The sequence below is a fragment of the Narcine bancroftii genome, chromosome 9 (assembly GCF_036971445.1).
Source record: "Narcine bancroftii isolate sNarBan1 chromosome 9, sNarBan1.hap1, whole genome shotgun sequence".
In the NCBI taxonomy this organism is placed as follows: domain Eukaryota; kingdom Metazoa; phylum Chordata; class Chondrichthyes; order Torpediniformes; family Narcinidae; genus Narcine; species Narcine bancroftii.
In genome coordinates this window covers 50567518-50587754 of record NC_091477.1, presented here as the reverse complement: position 1 = coordinate 50587754, position 20237 = coordinate 50567518, and the positions used below count along the sequence as shown (strand labels likewise).

The following is a 20237-nucleotide window of genomic DNA, read 5'->3' as shown; positions in this document are numbered from 1 at the left end:
TTAATGAACAAAATGCAGACAGGCACCTCAATAAAATTGTAGGGGAGTGGAAGGGGGATGAGCACAGACCCATAGGCAAGCGGACTGAGGGGTGGGAGGGCATAAGAGAAAAAAGCTGAGAAGTGATGAAGGGAGGGGACAGCTCTGAATGGAGAAGGAAGGGGATGGAAGGTAAAGGAAAGGAGAGAGTGGCCTAACAGAAACTGGAGAAGTTGATATTAATGCGATCTGGTTAGACAGTGCCCAAACAGAATATTCGGTGCTGTTCCTCCAATTTGCGGATGGCCTCAGTTCAGCAAAGCATGAAGCCATGTACGGTCATGTTGGCATTGGAGTGGGGTGCGAAATTGAAATGGTTGACCACCAGGAGATCCCTGTTATTGGAGCAACCAGAGCAAGGTCGCTTAATGAAACCAGTCTGGATCCAGTCTCTCTAATGTAGAGGAGGCCACAACGGGAGCACCAGATGCAGGAAATGAGCCCTGCAGATTCACAAGTGAAATGTTGCTTCACTTAGAAGACCTGTTTGGGGGCCCGAATGGTGGTAAGGGAGGGGGCGAGGGTGAAAATGTACCTTTTCTTCACTACTCCTTGGCACACACGACAATAAATGAATTTCAACCTGGCTACAGGAGTGAAAAATATTACTCTGTTATTTGTTTTCCATCCTGAGTTTCAGAGAGGCTGCATTTAGCATTTGTTTGCAAATTTAGTTCATTATTGAATTAGACTCAGAAAGGCAGAACGTTTGTGAATCTTTCGAAAAGCTGGAAGATGTTAATTTTGTGTGCAAAGACATGAGAGAATTTGAAATCTTTAGAGTGTAACATAATGACAAAATGCATTTAAAATGAATATATGAAACAGAATTTATGCACAGGAAGATGGGAATAAATAAATATTCTTGATGATCCTGAATATCAGCACCGATTCCTAGCTACAAACTCTGCTGTTTCCCTATATCAAAGTAATATTGTCATTTTGTTTCAGGGCTGGGCTATTAGCAAACATTCAAATGACAGGATACCCACTAATCCTATGGTCTTTGATGATGTCAATGTGAAACCTATTGTAAGAGCCAAAGGCTCTTTGTTTATTATTGTCAGTTTGGCTGAGGGCATCGGCAGCATCCCGGGGTCTGGAGGCTGCACACGTTCAGAATCTTCCAGAGCACACACACTATGGAGTTGGGTTGTCACTCACACGGGAGTTGTGCACTGTTAGAACAGTTAGTTAGCCCATGTTGACTGTAATGGTGGAAAAGACGGTGGGTGAGTGAGGCCATGGTATTTTCTGTTAACCATTACCAGGGGGATTAATTGTTACCGTTACCAAATTTAAGCACATTACCACAAACATTACGAGTCCTTTTGTGTTAATTAATAAGCCGTTTTCAAACTCATCTGGTCTTTGTCGTGAATTCCTCGAGCACGTCAAAGAGTCCACTCAGCCTCCAAGTGGCTATTTTTATGGATATTAGTCACTACATTTAGTCGGTAGAAAATAGCTGCATCAATGACTGAATTTGATTGAATGGACATTGTTGAAACAGTCCTACCATCCCTCTTTGGTTTTGAGCGATACTGAAATCAATATGGTGGCCATATTGGGAAAGCCTAGATCAGGCCGCTGACAGCAATCCACCTCCATTGGACTGAGCATCGGCCACAGAGGGGTCCATGGCTTCTAACCCTAGAGCAGAACATCCTATGAACACGCTGGCAGAATGATTTGTCAAGAATCACAGCGATACCATGGACTCTGCCATGGTGGAAACTTGCTCGTTGACAGCAGCGCACCAGAGCCATCAAAAGTGGTAGGATTACTTTTGTGGATTCCTTCTGTATTTATTTAGTTTGAACACAGTTTGGAGGTGCAGCCATTCGTCCTCTGGGGACTATTGACGTTGTGCTAGTTTTGTGTGTGCTTGGTGCTCGAGCTCAGCGGACAGTTGGATGGAGACCCGTAAAATGGCCGCCACCGCTGCTGCCAATGTATCAATATTTTTTAATTATGTAATTTTTCATTCCTGTTGTGCATCCCATAATGTTTTGCGCATGTATGTTTATTTGTGCAAAATCAATAAAAATATTAAAATAGAAAAAGACATCGACTAAATTTAAAGTCAGCAACTTGGAAAAAGTGTGTTACAAAATGGTGGTGAAGAGGATGAAAACACAAAGGATGTGCAATTCAAACTGGAGAAAGAGTCAAATATTAAGGCAATATCTGACATGCAGGATCTAATACAACCAAGTGACAGTGTGTCAAATGTTGGAAGCAGGAGAAGCAAACAAAGTCATACTGTGACCACAGTAATGCTGTGATTGCCTACTGCCGGCTGGACATGCCTTGCAAGATCGATCCTACCCACAACTCCTTGCACACTCACCATTCATTCTTCCAGGATCGGTCCATGAGGCTGGCTGCTGCTCCAGTCTATAGTCAATCAAAGCCCGATGGTTTCACAACCTCAGTCTTTTGTGGTAAGTGATGATGCATCTTCTGGATCAAGCTGTGGAGTCTCCAGTCCAACATCTGCACAGTTAAAGGCTGAGGCTGAAGTGGCTCCTCTTGTTGCATGAAAAAAATGGCTTAAGGATAAACATGCCTTAAAAAAGCAAGAGCGGCAACTAAGGAGGCAGAAGGAGCTGGAAGCAAACATTGCTGCTCATACGGCCAAGGCGAGGTACTAGAAGTCTCAGAGGGATCTGGTGATCGAACTCACTTATCTGAAGTGACTGATGTTATGGAGTCGTATTTTGAGAAAGGACAACAGGAAAAGGAAAATCTTAATGCTAAGGCAGATCCTTTAGTACCACATGCAGATGGAAAAATCCTCCCAAAGCACGGTGTTACCAATCCACAAACACCACTAATAACAACCAAAGACAGAGCTGTAGCTTAAATGCAATGTCTCACCACAGCTCCCTTGACACTCCGGTCAAGCATCAGAAATCTGGGTGAACATCCACATGTGACATCTCCAGCTACATTACCTGTTACAAGCAATGGCGAACAGACCAATGTATTCACAGCTATGGAAAGGCAAAATGAAATCACTGCGTTATTGGTCCAGCTGCAGTGTCTCTCTTCTTTGTCCAAGAAGGAGATTCAAGTTATTGATGGTGACCCACTTCAGTACCAAGCGTTCATTAAATCCTTTGTACACAGTATTGAAACCAAAAACAAACCCCCCAGAGATTGTCTCTCTTATCTGGAACAGTATACAAGAGGACAGCCAAAGGGATTGGTAAGGTGTGGCCTCAGATAGATTCTTGAAGGCTAAATCTTCATCAGTCGAAGAGCTACCCTTAAGGATATGGTGGATTTGCTTGAAAGACAAGTGAAGATTGCAACAGAGCCAGTATTTGAAGCTATCAAAGACGCTCCAACAGTGAGCAGAAATGTGGGGAGGTCCAAGGCACAGCTTCATCCAAGGATAAAAGGAAGCATCTTTGCCACCACTGTGACAATTGCAGATAAGGAAAATGATAAAGGAACCAAGGAGAAGGAGAGTTTTCCTGCTGTGACGAGTTGCTCGTTCTGTAGAGGTCGACACGATTTGGAAACGTGTCCACAGTTAGAAAAGAGGGCACATAGGGAGAAAATCGCTTTCCTAAAAAAGGGAGTATGTTTTGTCTGTCTGGGTAAAGGCCACATCAGCACAAACTGTAGAAAGGGACCCAGCTGCAACATACGCAGTTTAAAGCATCCCAGACGCTGCATGTACATCGGAGAAAGAAGGAAATGGAGAAGGAGCGAGTAGAAAGAAAGGAAGCAGCTGAAAACAGAGCTGAAGCCTCTGTTCAGACAAGTGGTTTCACTGGGGCTGGGGAGGATCACTCAAACTCTCAATAGGCCCTGTACAAGTCAAGACCAGGAAGGGGAATGGACTGGATTTTGTGATCACCCAGTCATATGCACTCAGAAAACTATGTCTGTTCACAAAGGAAACATCCCACATCAAAACAATATCGATCAGCGGTCTCATATGAGAAATGTTCATCCTCCTGAAATTAGCAGTGAGATAGAGTTGCTGATTGGCTCAGATGTACCACAGGCTCTGGAACCACTGGATGTAATACGGAGTGTGGGAGAAGGACCTCACGCTTGTGGACAACTAGGAAGTAAAATTGATAATGCTTAGGAGCAGTCATCACAATCAGTGGTGAAACCTGATGAGCTGTGGGAACAACAGTTCAGGACTGACTTTCCTGAGGGCCTCAGGGACGACTAAGAGGCTTCAAGAGAAGACAAGCAGTTCTTGGATTTTGTCTCAAAATATGCCAAGCTAGTTGGTGACTATTATTGCATTGGATTACCTTTAAAGGAAAGTCCTTTGAAGGTGTTGGTTAATCCCTTGGACACAAAGTTTGATGTGGAAGTTCCAACAACTAGAAGTATCGTAGATCTTGAAGCTGGGTCTGTTCTTTCTCATTCGAATCACAAAATGGTGGATGTGGCTTCCTTAATCCCTGATGCACAATATATTTTCAGTGAGATCTCGTAGCTGGTTTTGCACCTACTGTTTCCTGCTGGTCCAATTGTTGAAGTTTTAAAATACAGCCAGAAAGTCATGGATGCTGCAATGTGAGCTGTAAAATAAGAGCTTGCAGTCCTTTGGAATGGAAACACACACATGAGGAAAGCCTTGGATAGAGCACAGGGATGAAAAATAATTGTTGAAGAATATGCCAAAATTGTCGGCCTATGACAAAAAAGAATGAAGAGACCAAGGCAGAGCTAGAGAAAGGAACACAAGAAAAACAGAAAGTCTTAAAGGAGATTAATTCAATTGAAACATTGTTCTCTGAGTTCTTCAAATTATTTGAGAAACAAAAGAACAGGAATGGATACGTTGGGTTCAGGATCTTCGCCAGCTGGAAGATGTTGACAGGTGCTTCAAGCCCACAGAATTTGGAATGACGACATCTGCTCAACTGCATCATTTTGAAGATGCGTGTGAGGACAGTTACGGAACTGTTGGTGACCTGTCAATGCATAATAACCATGGTCAGAAAATGAACAAACATAAGAAGAATTACCCACATCCAATTCACATTGTTAATCCCTGTGGTGCAGATGCATTGAGGTCATACCTTATTAATTTCCCTGTTGTCAGAGCAGAAAATCTATGGTTTAAAGGAGTGAGAAATATTCTCAAGGATGTCTTCCTTGGTACAATGCGTCCAGACTCCTTATTCAGAGACTGCAGAAGCAACAGGATATTCAATTTCTTTTCCATGGAAGGGCAGATGAGGGCAGTGACGACTTCATGGATAAATGAATGCATTCATTTACACAATCCCTCATCTAATTTTTCAAAGCAGAAATGGAAGCATGCAGACTGTAGTGCCCAGACTAGTCAAATTTGCGGACATGCTCACGAGCTGGTATGTGCAAATGAATCGTAGAAGTTTAAAGGGTAAAGATGGTACTGGGAAATGTGAAAGGGCTTTGGAAACTGTTTGCTGTTTTATTTGTCATGGGCTGGCTGATGGCACCCATTACACCATTTTTCATAGGGCTCATGTACAAGAATGTAAGGCACTTGGTTGATCCATCCTCTAGAGAAAATAAAGATGCACAAAGCATTCCCTACCTCATGCTCTGACAAGGAAGGGAATCTGTTATTGATAAACATATTGAGGTAGCAGTTGCCCAAATGCAGTCAGTTATTGAGTTTGGAAGAGTGATCTGAGACAGAAGGACCCTTCCTGTTAAGCATCCTTTGAAAGAAGTTGTGGGTATTCTCCAGGATTCAGAAGCACAGAAGGAGCTGTTCGATTATAGAGGGATTTGGAATTAGTGTTCTGGAAGTGAGCCATAGATCGGCAGACTTCATCAAAGTTCTCAACACTGCAGAAAATGATCTAAAAGAGCTACTAAAAATTCTTGAAAACTACAAAGTGATCTTTCTCCAGGGAGGTGGAACTGTATCTTTATGGGATTAAAAGAAGGGAGGAATGTGGATTATGTGGTTACTGGGGCCTGGTCTACCAATGCAGCCAAAGAAGCAGAGAAATATGGAAAAGTGAATATTGTACTCCCCAACCTTGATGCTGACAGGGCTATTCCTGATCCAAGCAATTGGAATTTGAACCTGAATGCCTCTTGTGTTTAATATTGTATTCATGGTGGGAATTCCCCTTTATTCCAAACATAAAGGGAACTGTGCTAGTCTGTGACATGTCCTCAAGTTTTCTTTCAAAGCCAGCAAAGTTTGGTTTGATTTTTGCTGGTGCTCAGCAAAATATTGGATGTTCTGGGGTGACTGTGGTAATAATCTGGGATATGCACTAAACGAATGTCACGATATTTTGGACTACAAAATGCAAGGGAGTTGCAATTCTGTGTACAACACTCCAGCAACGTACAGTTTTTACATTATGTGATTGGTCTTGCAATGGATCAAAATTCCTAGGGAAGGTGAAGGAATGGTCTTCCAGAAGAGATAGTTGCAGCAGGGTCCCTTCTGTCATTTAAGAGTAGGTTGGATGTGTACATGGATGTGAGGGGGTTGGAGGATTATGGGCAGAGAGCGGGAGGGGGGAGCTAATGGAGTTGTTCAAGTCAACCAGCGCGGATTCGGAGGGCCGACATGGCCTGTTTCCGTGCTGTAAATGGTTATATGGTTAACAGTGCTGTGTATTCAACCCTGTTTATGATATAATTGATGGATCAAATAGATTCTGTGTGCCTGGCTACCTCAACCTGCAGAAGTACCATAAATATTCCAATGTGCATTGGGAATGCAAAAGGAGACAGTGTTCTTGAAACAGAATTTCTTGACAAAAATGCTAAAATGAACAGGATATCGTTAAAGGGCTAAAGATAGTGGAATTAGAATATCCTAATATAATGCTATGACCGTGGAAGAAACCCAAAAACTGGCTGACTTTATTTTTTGCTTTTTTGCCCCTTGCACACTACACAGTCTACAGACATTACTGGTCTAGAGGGGTGGTAAAGATCATTCTTTTGGAGGCTATGTGCTGGTATCCTCAGGCCTATGAAGAATGAAGATCTATATAGTATTGGAATTTAATGTATTTGATTGTTATTTTTAATTTGAAACATAATAATTAGGGGCCAATATCTTCCAGTGTGCTTGTGCTATGGACTTGGAGTTGGCGCATGCGCAGGGTTTGTGTGCAGTTGGGGCTGTTAGTTAGCCCACGTTGACTGTAATGGCAGAATAGATGGTGGGTGTCATGAGGCTGACCATTACTGAGGGGATTAAGAAAAGACATGGCATTAAATTTTTTAAGATTTGTGGTGATAAAGCGTCTGCTGATCATGAAGCAGCAGAGAAATTCATTGATGAGTTTGCCAAGATTATCGCTGAGGAAAATCTGACGCCAGAGCAAGTTGATAATGCTGATGAAACATCACTGTTTAGTGATATTGCCCCAGAAGAACACTGACTATAGCTGATGAGACAGCCCCTACAGGAATTAAGGATGCCAAGGACAGAATAACTGTGTTTGGATGTGTTAATGCAGCAGGCTGTGATAGACAAAAGCTTGCATCCTTGTTGTTTTAAAGGAGTAAATTTCTTACCAGTCCATTATTATGCAAACAGAAAGGCATGAGTCACCAGAAATATCTTTTATGATTGTTTTCACAAACATTTTGTGCCAGCAAGTAGTGCTAACTCCAAGGAAAATGGACTGGATGATGACTGCAAGATTTTTTTTTTATTCCTTGGCAACTGTTTTGCTCATCCTCGAACAGATATTCAGCTGACGTTATGTACTTTTCCCCCAAATGTGACTTCATTAATGCAGCCATGTGACCAAGGAACCCCTAGATCTATGAGAAATAATATAAAAATATTTTCTTGAACAACTTCCTGTCAGCAGTGAACAGAGGCTCTTAGGTGTGGCCTGTTTCCAAAATGAGTTTAGCATAAAGGATGCCGTTTATGCTGTTGCCAACGCTTGGATCTCAGTGACTAAAGGCACAGTTGTACATGACTGGCACAACCTCTGGTCTGCAGCTAGATTCAGCAATGATGATGAACAAGATGGTGATTTTGAAGGATTCCGTACGTCCGGTGAGGGAAAGAAACAATGTTGTGCGACCTCCTTACATATGCAAAAGATATATGCAAAACTCGCTCGAGTTCAGGAGAATGAGAGGAGATCTTATAGAAACATATAGGATTATAAAGGGTATGGCTGAGGAAACTAAAACGAGAGGACACAGTCTCAAGATTCGGGGGAGTAGATTTAGGACAGAGATGAGGAAAAATAGTTTTTCCCAGAGAGTAGTGAATGTTTGGAATTCTCTAACCAGGGAAGTGGTTGAGGCTGCATCATTAAACATATTTAAAATTCGGTTAGATAAATTTTTACATGCATGATAGAGGAATTAGGGGATATGGGGAGAAGGCAGGTAGGTGGAGTTAGGTCATAAATTAGATCAGCCATGATTGTATTGAATGGCAGAGCAGGCTCGATGGGCCATTTTTGGCCTACTCCTGTTCCTACTTCCTATGTTCCTATGCACATTCAGAGTCGGTCAGTCAGCTTGAAGAAGTGGATATTGAAGAAATTTTTAACATCGATAATGAGGCTCCAGTTGTTCATTCACTGACTGATGGTGAAATGGTGCTGAATTAAAGTGAGTGAGAGAGAAGATAGAAGACTTTGTTAACACTGCAGAAAAAGTGCCTATAGACGACGTGGTGAAAATGTCTGGTGGACTTATTGAAGGACTAGAACAGTGTGCATTCATAACAGAGCAAGAAATCGTCAGTTTATAAAATCGAAGGGAGACTTCTAAGGCAAAAACCACTGAGGCAGATGACACTGGACGAAACATTTGAAAAAGCCATCGAGGAGAATTTCTAGTGTTTGATGCTGCAATTATCTTATATTGTAAGTAAAGAACAAGTTTTTTTTGGTAAGTACTAAACATTATTTCATGTGAATTTTCCACTTGTGGCATCATGTTGGTGGTCAAAAAAGCTGCCCGTTGTTTGTTGTTGCTGTTTAACTGATGATACCAGTATTCTGCTAGTGCGACTGTGCTACTTTGTTCCATTGTTCCAAAATCCGAAAAAAAACCCAAAAACGTCTGGTCTCAGGCGTTTTGGAAATGAGGTATGTATCCAAGTAAGACAGGATGTCTGGAATTGATCCTGGCTGATTGAAAACACTAAAAGTTAAACAGAGAAAAAGGGATCAAGTTTCATGTGCTCCAATACTTCGACAATAAAGTGGTGGATGTAGATTTTTTTTTGATCATTAGTTCACTTGTATAATTTCACATATAATTGGTAAAATTGACACATGGGTAGAGGTATTTACTTTTTGAAAGGGAAAGCAGTGGATAATGTTGGTTCAAGAAATACATGTAGCACGTGGCTTAACTTTTATGCATTATCCTACCTTCCACTGCTTTTGGTTGAGTGCTGCTTGTTGATAAAAAGATTACAATCAAAATCTTCCCCTCTTACTCCGTTATGATGAACCATGAGCATCAACATGGAGATGCCTGGCTGCCCTTCTGAGATTCCCATCAGCTCATGAGAAAAGGATGTATGGTTAGAGTACCCATTCTCAACCATATTTTTTGGCTCTTCCCCCTAAGGAATCTGTTCAAAGTTTATGGGCCCCTTTCCCTGTGAACCAGCTTAGTTCCATAGCTCTCTCCTACTGACTACATTTAAAAAAATTATGATTTCAGTCTGTGGCCTCCCTTAAATGTGCTGTTGGCCCAGGGGGCTGTATGGTCCCCATTGAGAATAGCTGGCTTTGATTCTCTCTTCATTATTTCACCCGCTAAGCAACAATATTATACCTACAGCTGCTACAGTGGTGTGGTGCAGTGTGAAATGTGGCAACTGTCAGCTGCTGTCTTCTGGGATAACCTAGGAGCGTGGAAGGTCAAGATGATAGTGACCTAAATGTCCACAGAGAGAGCAGTCCAGAGTCAGTCATATGGCTGGAGCTTCCTCCACACTGAACCGCAGATCTTTTTTGCGAGTGACTGAAGTGACATTCTTGTTTGAACTCTAAAGAGTACTGCATCCTGAACACTCTTGAGGGACAAGTCCAAGAGAAATGTGCTATGATTCTCTCTTTCTCTGTCCTTGAGCATGCCTGCATCAAACCTGAATACTGTCTTCCAGCCTCTCCTCTTGGAGCCTATCGTAGGGCCACTATGGAAGAAGCTGCAAGGAAGTGGTAATATGGGGATAAGGAAGTCCCCTTTACCCTGGGTCACTTTCTCCAGAGGCCAAGCATTCTCTAAGGCAGAGGCAAGTGGCTGATTAACCTTTTCAAGAATAGGATGTGATGGAAACTCGGTTCTCTGAAGCAGAAAATCCTCATCTAATTTCAGATTAAATTGCTCCAAAGAGAATAGGATCATGGATGACATCAGTCTGTGGGTGTCTCATGCAATAAACATCTGAACATACTCGTGCTTTCTAACATGAGCAGAAATGATGAGTCAAATCTTGTGAACAGCACAATCCATGCAGAAAGAATGTTTTATTTTTCTGATTTCAACAAAGATGGATTGAATATCAATCACATAAGTGATTTACATCTATTTGCTGTAGTCTACAATGCAGATTCCAACAATGATCTCTTGCCCACTGTATAGCCAGCACATCCACCGATGATTGCATTTACAACTCTGCAGGAAATGGGGTAGCCCATGCTTGATAAATCAGTCAACATTCTGGGCATTGGATGATATGTGGCACAAACATGCTAAGGCCATCTTGATCTAGAGTGAGCTTAACTCTAAAGTACTGAGTGGACCATAATCAATATCCAGTTGATTGCCATTGGCTATAACATTTAATAAAGCATCCACATCAACACTGCGATCTCAAGAACTGATCATAGGCTCAGTCATGCAGTGAGTGACTGACTCCAATGCCTTTCTGTCATCAGTGGGGCATGTCCAGAACACTCTCAATGAGTGAAGCTCCAATGTAATTCCAGAAACCTTACTGCATCCAGGACTTTATGAGTTCCTCATCCACCATCATTCCCTTCACCAACAGCAACCCATCTTCAAAACATGCAATGCTGCTCACTTGGATGGCTCCTAAACTAGCAAGCTCAAGCATAAGGCACCACCACCTGCAAGTTTCTCTTCAATGCTAAATGCGATCCTGATCGGGAAATGGTGTATTGCTGGAACCCTCTGGCCACTAACACAGTGGGGACCTGAAAGATCAGAAGGCTTTAAGGAGGGAACTCATTTGATTCCAAGACACTACATTTTTTTTAAAGAAATTAGGCAAAATAGCATTTTTATTCTTTCTAAGATAAGAAGTATGGGAATGGCAAATCATGATTTTGTCTCACAAGAGAAAAAAAATATTTGTGGGTAAGAATTATCAAAGTTATAAAGTACCAAGATGTTTATTTTCCATGATCATTAATGACAGCTGCGGTAAACATTAATTAATTAAATGAGCTGAAGGGAACTATAAAGTTCACCAGGAGGATTGATCTTCAGATGGATTGGAAACACAGTGATAACAATTAGCTTCGAGATTGAGTTCCTAGAATGAATATGAGACAGTTTCTGCAATGTTTGATTGAGGGCCTATCTGCATGACAGGTTACTGTGGATCTAAGATTGTGTAATGACTCATGGTTAATTAACTTTTAGAAGGGACAGCCTGAGGGTGAGGGATAATAGGATAGACATTCAGATTAATGTTGGTAATACTGTGGTTAAATCTGAAAATTACATTTAATCTAAGCTAATTACTGATCTATGAAACCCAATTTGGCTGAGGCAGATATGGGGAATTGGATGAAAAGATAGAAGATATAATTGGGATTGCAAAAATGGTGGTGCTGCTGTCACAGCAGTGTTGCTGCTATTGTTGTAGACTCAGGAGAGCGGGGAGTGGAGTCACACTGCAGAATTCAACTCCCTGGTCATAATGCTGATGGCTCCGTACAGGCTTTAAGTGGCCCATTAAAGAAGCTGACGGTAATTTTAAAAAAAAATCCTGCCACCTCAGATGTCTGGGCCCAAGATGGCAGTACCTGTGCTGGGCAGCATGCCACAAGGCATTGCAAGCTCCGGAGGTGTAACAGACTGGCGCAGGGTACCAGAAATAGGGAGAACACCCATCCCCACTCACCAACCACTCCAGCCCCCCCCCCCCCCCACCCCACCCCTGCAGCCCATCAAAAAGGAGAAACAGCGGACCGGTGTGGGGCTCAGTGGTTGAAGGGCTGTGGGCTGTTTGCGACTTACAGTCGAAGGATTCACACAAGCGGTGGGCCGCTAGAGACTGGCTCCTGGGAATCAGGTAACGGAATCAGGATTCCAAAGGGTGCTGAGGGCAAGAATGGCTCTCGAAGGGCCTTGAATATTGAAGACTTCCTGATCGTGTCGGAGGTCTGAATCTGGGGTTTGGGTTGCTGAAGACGTGAACTAGAGTCTGTGCAGCTGCTGATGCTTTGGGTTCACCAGAGGCAAATCCAGGAATACTTGGTGTCTCTGAAGGGATTCTTTTTTGCTTCCCTTTCTCCTATTGTTAGCAGTGGCGGGCAATCCTCATGGCAACTCTTTGTTTGCCTTACGCAGACAAAAGCTGAGGTATATCGTGTAACTTACATTTTCAATGTTTTATTACATGCCAATAAAAGGAACAAAGTGAAGAATTTAAATATATAATTCTCAATTAATTAACATTTCCTTGATGGGACAATCCATTCAGACATTTTACAGTCCTATGTAAGAGGCATCCAGCTAAATTCCAAGGTGGCCCCACCTTGTTCCACCCCTGTTGTCTTTCATAAGGCCCTATTATAGTGGAAAATAAAAGCGATTGTGAAGACAAAGATTCTCTGTCTTTAATTCACTTCACTTGCCTCCATAAAAGGTCCAAAGGCAGATTGACTGGTCAAACTCACTGCAGTTTCCATCTGCCTGGGGGGGGGTTAGGCTCAGAAGTGGAGCGAAGTCACTCCACCTCCTCTGTAAAAGGAATGCCGCTGAATGCGGCTCCAAAGGGAAGGGCTGATCACATCACGGTGACACCATCATCCCGCGACCCAGGAGCATGAATTTAAAATAAAACGTGGTCAATAGTGGTGATTATGTTGCACAGGAGATCTGCCTGAGTCCCAAGACTGCTTACACAGATCTCCACTAATGCTCTTACCTGCTCTTCGGTTGCCATTTTTGAGTATAGACTGCTTTCCCTTCTCGGCATGTACATTTGATGTCGCGGTGGCAGGTGGCGCGACTGCAACACTCATCCCAGCCTCCCTCAGCTCCAGAATCTGGCTCTCATCACAGCACTGCATGAAGACACTGTGGGATCTGCCTTATAGATCATCACCAGAAAAGGTAAAATTGCCCTTTTTTTCCAATCATAAAAAGGGCTATTCTTTGCATTCCCTTCCCTCTAATGTCCTGATGTAATCTGTCTCCACTTCTCACCTGACAGTGCCTTCCAAACTCCAAACACTCGCAGAATTGTCTGTTAAACTCTGACTTCATTCCCATTATTTTAAATTGTTCAGTCAAGTCTTCCCTTAACCTTGCCTGTTCCATGGGGAAAATAAAATTCCAGGCACTGCACCCTAACCATGACTCTGAAGTCTCTTCATCTTTGGCAAGATATCTTCTGATGACTTTCATACAAATGTGCAAACTTTCTCTGTGAAAGTCCGCAACTGCTGTGAATGTAGTAAAAGGTCGGAAATGCTGGAGGAGCTCAGCCGGTCTTGCTGCATCGATAGGATGTAAAATTATATAGCCAACTTTTTGGACCTGATATTTTCTTCAAGGTAGCAAATGATGCCCTGAAGAAGGGCTCAGTCCTGAAACTTTAATTATATATCTTTACCTCCTATGGACGCTGCAAGACCTGCTAACTTCCTCCAGTATTTCTGTGTTTTTAATTAAACTTTTCTCTGACTGGTGTCTGTTTCTAACCGTTGATAACCTCTGACCTTTTTTTAAGGTGTGACTTGTTTACTGGTAAGATTGTTGAAACTTCCATACCCCAGGTGCATACTTAGCATCTCACCACTTGTTGTGCGATACCTGCCTTGGTCTCCTCCATAAGAGTCTATTTATCTTTGAACAAATTACTCACCCTGGAGCCTCTCACAGTGGTGCTCTCTATTCTGATGTAGAGCTTTGTCTGCCCTCCTCAGGATTAGGCAGCAAGGAAAGCACTCTTGCCACCAATGCAGTCGGCGCACACAGAAGTCACCTGCACGGCACAAAGTCTCTTTTTAATCCCAGTGACCATGTTTGCACAAGATTCCAGCATCTTGTTTTTCAGTTTTTTATTCCTTTTGTTTCATGAGGTCCTTGTTTTATATTCTCTTCCCCTATTTATGATGTACTTATTCTAATGGTACATTACACTGGTGAGACTGTGAAGAGAGACAATCCACTACAAATAGCTTAAACATATGCCCATTCAACTTTCCAGTTCCATATAGTCTCATACCTTAATGCTGGTCCCTGAGTGGGCATCCTGCACAGTTGTTGTTCACAACATTTGAAGAAGTTTTAATTCCATATTATGTTTTTATCACTTTTGTTAGTTTCCTTCTGACCTTTAAATTAATCAGTCTGCTTCAATGGTTCTCAACCTTCTTTCCATTCACATCCCACTTTAAGTCATCCCTGTGCCATCGGAGCTCTGTGATTAGTAAGGGATTGCTTAAGGTGGTCTGTGAGTGGGAAGGGAAGGTTGAGAACCACTGCTCTAGACCCAATTGTTACTGAAATATTTTGCTTGAGAAAAATTGTCATTGGCCCATTTCCTTTGGAGGTATGAAACTGTGCACATCACGAATCAATTATGTACGATTAAAACAGTGGTTTTCAAACTTTTTCACCTACATCCCACCTTAAGCAATCCCTTACTAATCATAGAGCATCGATGGCATAAGGAATACTTAAAATGATATGTGAGTGGAAATAAAAATGTTGAGAACCACTGGTTTACTTCTCTTGAGTGGTATATTACCAACACCTGCCATATGCATAATTTCCCTTCTTCATTTTACTCTTTTCCAGACTGCTTCAGTTTTGGTTGCCTCCCTGTCTTCCTGCTGAGAATGTCTCCAGACCTTACTGAACCATCTCTTCCTTTAATGCTCCTCACATTTTCCTCTGATTGGCTGACGTGACCTGCTCATCCCCTTGAAATCAGTCAGACTACAGATGATTGTTTATACCTTTGAGTGATCTACATTCATGGAACATAGAACACTACAGTGCCTGAACAGCCCTTGATAATGATTATGATGGAAGCTTATTGTGATATGCATTGTTCAATGTTCATTCAATGAGTAAATAAATTCTCATTTGGTGCAGTTGAGCAGGTATTTCATGAAAAAAAAACACTGCAATAGCATATATTAAAATAAAACGAGATAATAAAATCAAAGATAGGCATCAAATATTAACAATTATCATCGTGCAAAATAAGTGTGGTTCCAAAAGTGCAGATGGTCCCTTTGCTGTCCCTTCGGAACAGTCAGTAATTAGTGTCACAAAGGGATGTTCAAGACTCTGATAGCCATTTGGTCCACAATAAACATGGTTTCAAATCATAATCAGGGCTCTGTAAACATTTTCCCACAGTTACTTGTTTCACATGACTCATCTTATTCCCTGTGTCCAAATCAGCCATACCTTTCCCTTTGCTAAAAAAATTCTCCCATTCTTTTCTTTTTAAAATATTTTATTGAGTTTAACCATTCACACACAAAATATTAAAAAGAAAGGCAAAATAATTACATATACAAAACATAAAATCAAGTAAATACACAATATGACATATTTTAAATTCTATCGCTTAATATTAGTTGTGATTATCTATTAAAGTAATTACACATAAAAATCAGTTAATTACTTTTACAACAAATCACAGTATATCTTAATAACATCTAAAAAATAGGGATAATTTAACCAACAAATCCACATCTAAAAGTAAAAAGAAAAAAAATTAATTCCCCCCACCCCCCCCCCAACCACCCTCTAATCAATGTTATAAGAAAAGTAAAAAGATGGATCAGGTCGTGACCTCTAGAAGATGAATGGAACAGCCCCAGAGCATTCTAATCCTCTAAAACTGGCAATTATGATAGTATTCTATAAATGGGCCTATACCTTTTCAAACTGAATCTTTTTATCTTTAATACTATATGGAATTTTCTCTAAGCTTGTAGCCACTATGCATGAGTTGGTGAGAGTTCATCTTTCCATTTCATTAATACTGCTCGTCTGGCTATCAACGGCTATCAACGTGCTCAAAGCTGAAATTTTCTCTTGAGATGCCGATAAAAGTTTATGCAGTTCACATGAAAAACCAAACAGGGCAAGAATCTAATCTTAAAAATTATTGACAAAGAATTAAAAATATTCTGCCAATAATTTTGTAATTTAGAACATTCCCTAAACATATGAATCAGTGAGGCTTCAAAAATTTTACACTTTTCACAAAATAGATCATCATCTGCATAGAAACAGAATAATTTGTTTAGACATGTACCACCTTAAATTATAATAAACAGGGCCTTCCACAAAATGAAGATTCATTGATCAAAATAAGAGTGGGACACCAATCCTCATCTGAAAAAGTTGATGTAATGTGCAAACGCAGCAGGACAGACAACATCCTTGGATAAAATGGTCAGTCAGTGGTTTGGGTCTGGACCCTTTACCAAGACTAAAGTGAAAAGAGGGTGATATTATGTACATGAAGTGGAAAAGAAGCTGGGAGGGGACAACAGGTGTTGGACAGATGTGGCAGAGACAGATGTTGGGTTTTAAAGAAAACATTTGATAAGGTTGCATGAGAATTGATTCCACAAGATTAGGGCCTGTGGGGTCATGGTAATTTATAACCCTGAGATTGAGAATTGGTCAATATTCCATTAATAAAGTAAAAGAATAAATGATCCTTTCAGGAACTGTTGATACAAAGCTGTGAGGAAGTCAGCCTTGAGAAGAAGATAAAGAGGTTTCATCTTTAATAGTATGGCAGAGAAATTGCAGTTAATATTTAATATGTGGCACTGTGAAATTATGAAGCTTGGATAGATTAATAGAAAAACAGGATAAATTTTAAATGTAGGATGTAAAGGTTGGGATCAAGAATGATGTTGGAGCCTTTGTGAAAGTTAAAACTGACTGAAAAATGTGAATGAATAATTTAAATTTTAAATAAATATAGACATTTCAGCCCACGAGTTCATGCCGCCCAATTACACCCAATTAATCTACATCCCCAATTAATCTACATCCCCAATACGTTTCAAGCTAACAGTTAATCATGTGATTGTGTAACAAAAGAAAATAAATATTGCTGGGATTATATAGGACATTGTTGAGATTATAACTGTCACACCTTTGGTGTAGTTTGAGTCTTTTCACTGAAGGAAGGAACATTTGTTTCAGAGCAGTGCAATGAACATTCAATCAGTTGATTCCTAGTGTTAAAGGGTTATGAAATGAGAAGGGAATAATTAGATTACATTCTAAAAATTTAAAATTTAAAATTATATTAAAAATTTTTTAGATATACAGCATGGGAGCAGGCCATTTCGGCCCACAACTCCATGTCACTCATTGATACCCAATTAACCTAAACCCCGATTATGTTTCAAACAGTGGGAAGATACTAGAGCCCCCAAGGAAAACCCACAGAGACACGGGGAGAACGTGCAACTCCTTACAGATAGCGCAGTATTCAAACCCCGGTCCTGATCGTTGGCGCTGTAAAGGCTTTGCGCTAATCGCTTCACCAACCATGGCATCTCTGAAGTTGAGGAATTAATGATGTTCTAACTGAAGTACAAACTCCTCAGAGGCGTTTACAGGTTAAATGCTAAGATTTACTCTTTGCTGAAGATTTTAGAATTAGAGGTAACATTCTCAGGATAAAGTGATGGCAATTAGAACCAAGCTGAGCAGATTGTTTTCAGTCTGATGGCTGTAAATGTCCAGGCCAGGGGGCTGTAGATGTTCAGTCATTAGTTTTATTCAGGAGTGCAATGGAGAGAATTTGGGGCACTAAAGTGTTGATACAAAATACTCCTTGAGCCTTTCAACCATGATCTCAATGATTGGTGAAGAAAGCACAGTGACAGTAGGAATGCCCTTCGAGTCCTGGGACACATATCATAACTGTATAGTTAATATATAAGTATATGTATATATGTAGATAAATAGATATAGAGATATATATAGACACACACGCACGACACGCGCACACGCACACGCACACACCACCATTACCACTGCTATGACCTTCCTTCTGAAAATGGGCAATGATTATTATTCCCAAGCTGCTCAGCTGTGAAGGGTATGATGGAGATGCCCACTCTCCATGTCTCCATCTTTCAATCAATGCATCATTCATTTGTAAAGAAATGCTACATTTAAAAAAAATCTCCTCACCTTATTCAAACTTCAACCCTGCAGATCTGCTGATGCATCAATAGCCTGGAATCAAAGCAAAAATGGATGGAAAACTTCCAAGAAATTTACCTCCAAGCATCTGATTAATAGCCAGAACACCATTACTTAAACAAGCTCCAGAGCATTGAAGCGACGGAGGTGACGAGTCTTTCTGTGAAAGCCAGTAATAAAAGAATGATATATGAATATTAACCAGCTCTTCTTACAAGACAAGATATTGTCTGTTTTGGCTCTGGGCAGTGGAAATTTGTAAAGGGGCTGCATTCCAGGCTTGATGATGACCGCCATGCACAACGGTCGGAAGGTTTTTGGATGGGATTGATTTAAGCCAGTTAATTAATAATTTGTCATCTCACGGTGGTTTACCCAGTCATTCAAGGTCATTCAGTTCTCTGTAATGGGAATAAGAAATTAATTTATTATCCTGTTTTATAGCTCATAAAGTGGCTGGGCTTTAATGCTGAAAAATGGAATAATTGCCATTTGAATTCAGACAGCATTTATAGAATTGCATGGAGTTCCACTAAACAGACACTTTCTCTAGCTGATCAAGACTGGCAGTTAAGTTTCTCATAATATTCCTTCCATCTCACTGCACACATCTCCTAATACTCTTTCTCTCCCTGCAATGCACTTATTTAGCATTCAGCTACCTCAATCAGTTATTTATCACACAACTAAGGATCCTAATTCTGCGCATGGCCATTTAGAAATATCCTCCGCACAAAGACAACTATCAGTACCTTAAAGACTTCTAGAGATCACTCCTCAAGTGAGGAAAAAAGCATGTCAGCTCAATCATTTTTGCTGGTATTTCACTCCGTTCTCGTATTACCTTTTTCAACCCTCTTACACATTCTGTGATGATTGCAAATCCTTTATGCGATTACGTTTAGTCACCATTTCAAGGCTATGTGTAGCATTCAAAATAAAACACCTCCCTCTTTCTCCCCCAACTTGCTGATCAAAGGCCCTGATTTTGCAGAGTCAAGATGACACCATGTAAGCATCAACAACATTAGCCCTACCATGCTTGTGTGTTTGAGGATTGAAACCCTGGCTAGCTGACTGTGTTTAACTGGACTCTTCTTGGAATTCAGCGTAGGAACAACAGCCTCCCCTTTCCTACATCCTAGGCTCATGTAAGAATACAGCAAGGAGGAAGTACACTTTTCCTCTTGATTGAATTGAAAGGAGATGGCTGCAACAACCTCAAGCAAATTTTATTTTTTTTTTAATTGTAAAAGTATTTTTAGACAGGTTCATAATTATTTTTTTTTTGTTTTCCTGATAAATAGTTATATTTCTAATAGATTGTTCATGTACATTTTAAAATGTGAACATCTAAATAATTTGAGAGACTTCTAAACAGTTCTTTGATTTTTAGGTTTTTAGTAAGGTTTTGTTGAGTTGGTGGTGGTTTTTTTTACTCTGTTGTCTTTGCTTTAAGAATTTGATAGTCTGACATATTTGGCCCGGGCAACCTTCAAGGCTGGTTTCTCCCTTTATTTGTGTGTTGAGTACTTTTGGCCATATCATGTGATCCTGTGGGAAATATCCCTCATCTCCTTGCTGGAAAGAGCACAAAAAAAATTCATGGATATTCTAATTCACAAAGTAAGTTGAATATGTGAGTGTTTGACCATTCAGTGATATTTTGAATATTGAAGCTCTCTAAATTGCTCTTCCCTGAGATGTCCTTGTATGCCCTTGTGAAATATGCATCAGCCAGCTGTTCTTTGAACCACAATTTTACCTCTCAATCTCCAGCAGTGGATGGATTT

General features: G+C 40.8%; 1 pseudogene; it reads left to right on the top strand.

The window, feature by feature from the left end:
• Positions 1-5434: 5434 nt before the first annotated feature.
• Positions 5435-6461, top strand: LOC138743540 (phosphoserine aminotransferase pseudogene; annotated as a pseudogene).
• Positions 6462-20237: the final 13776 nt, after the last annotated feature.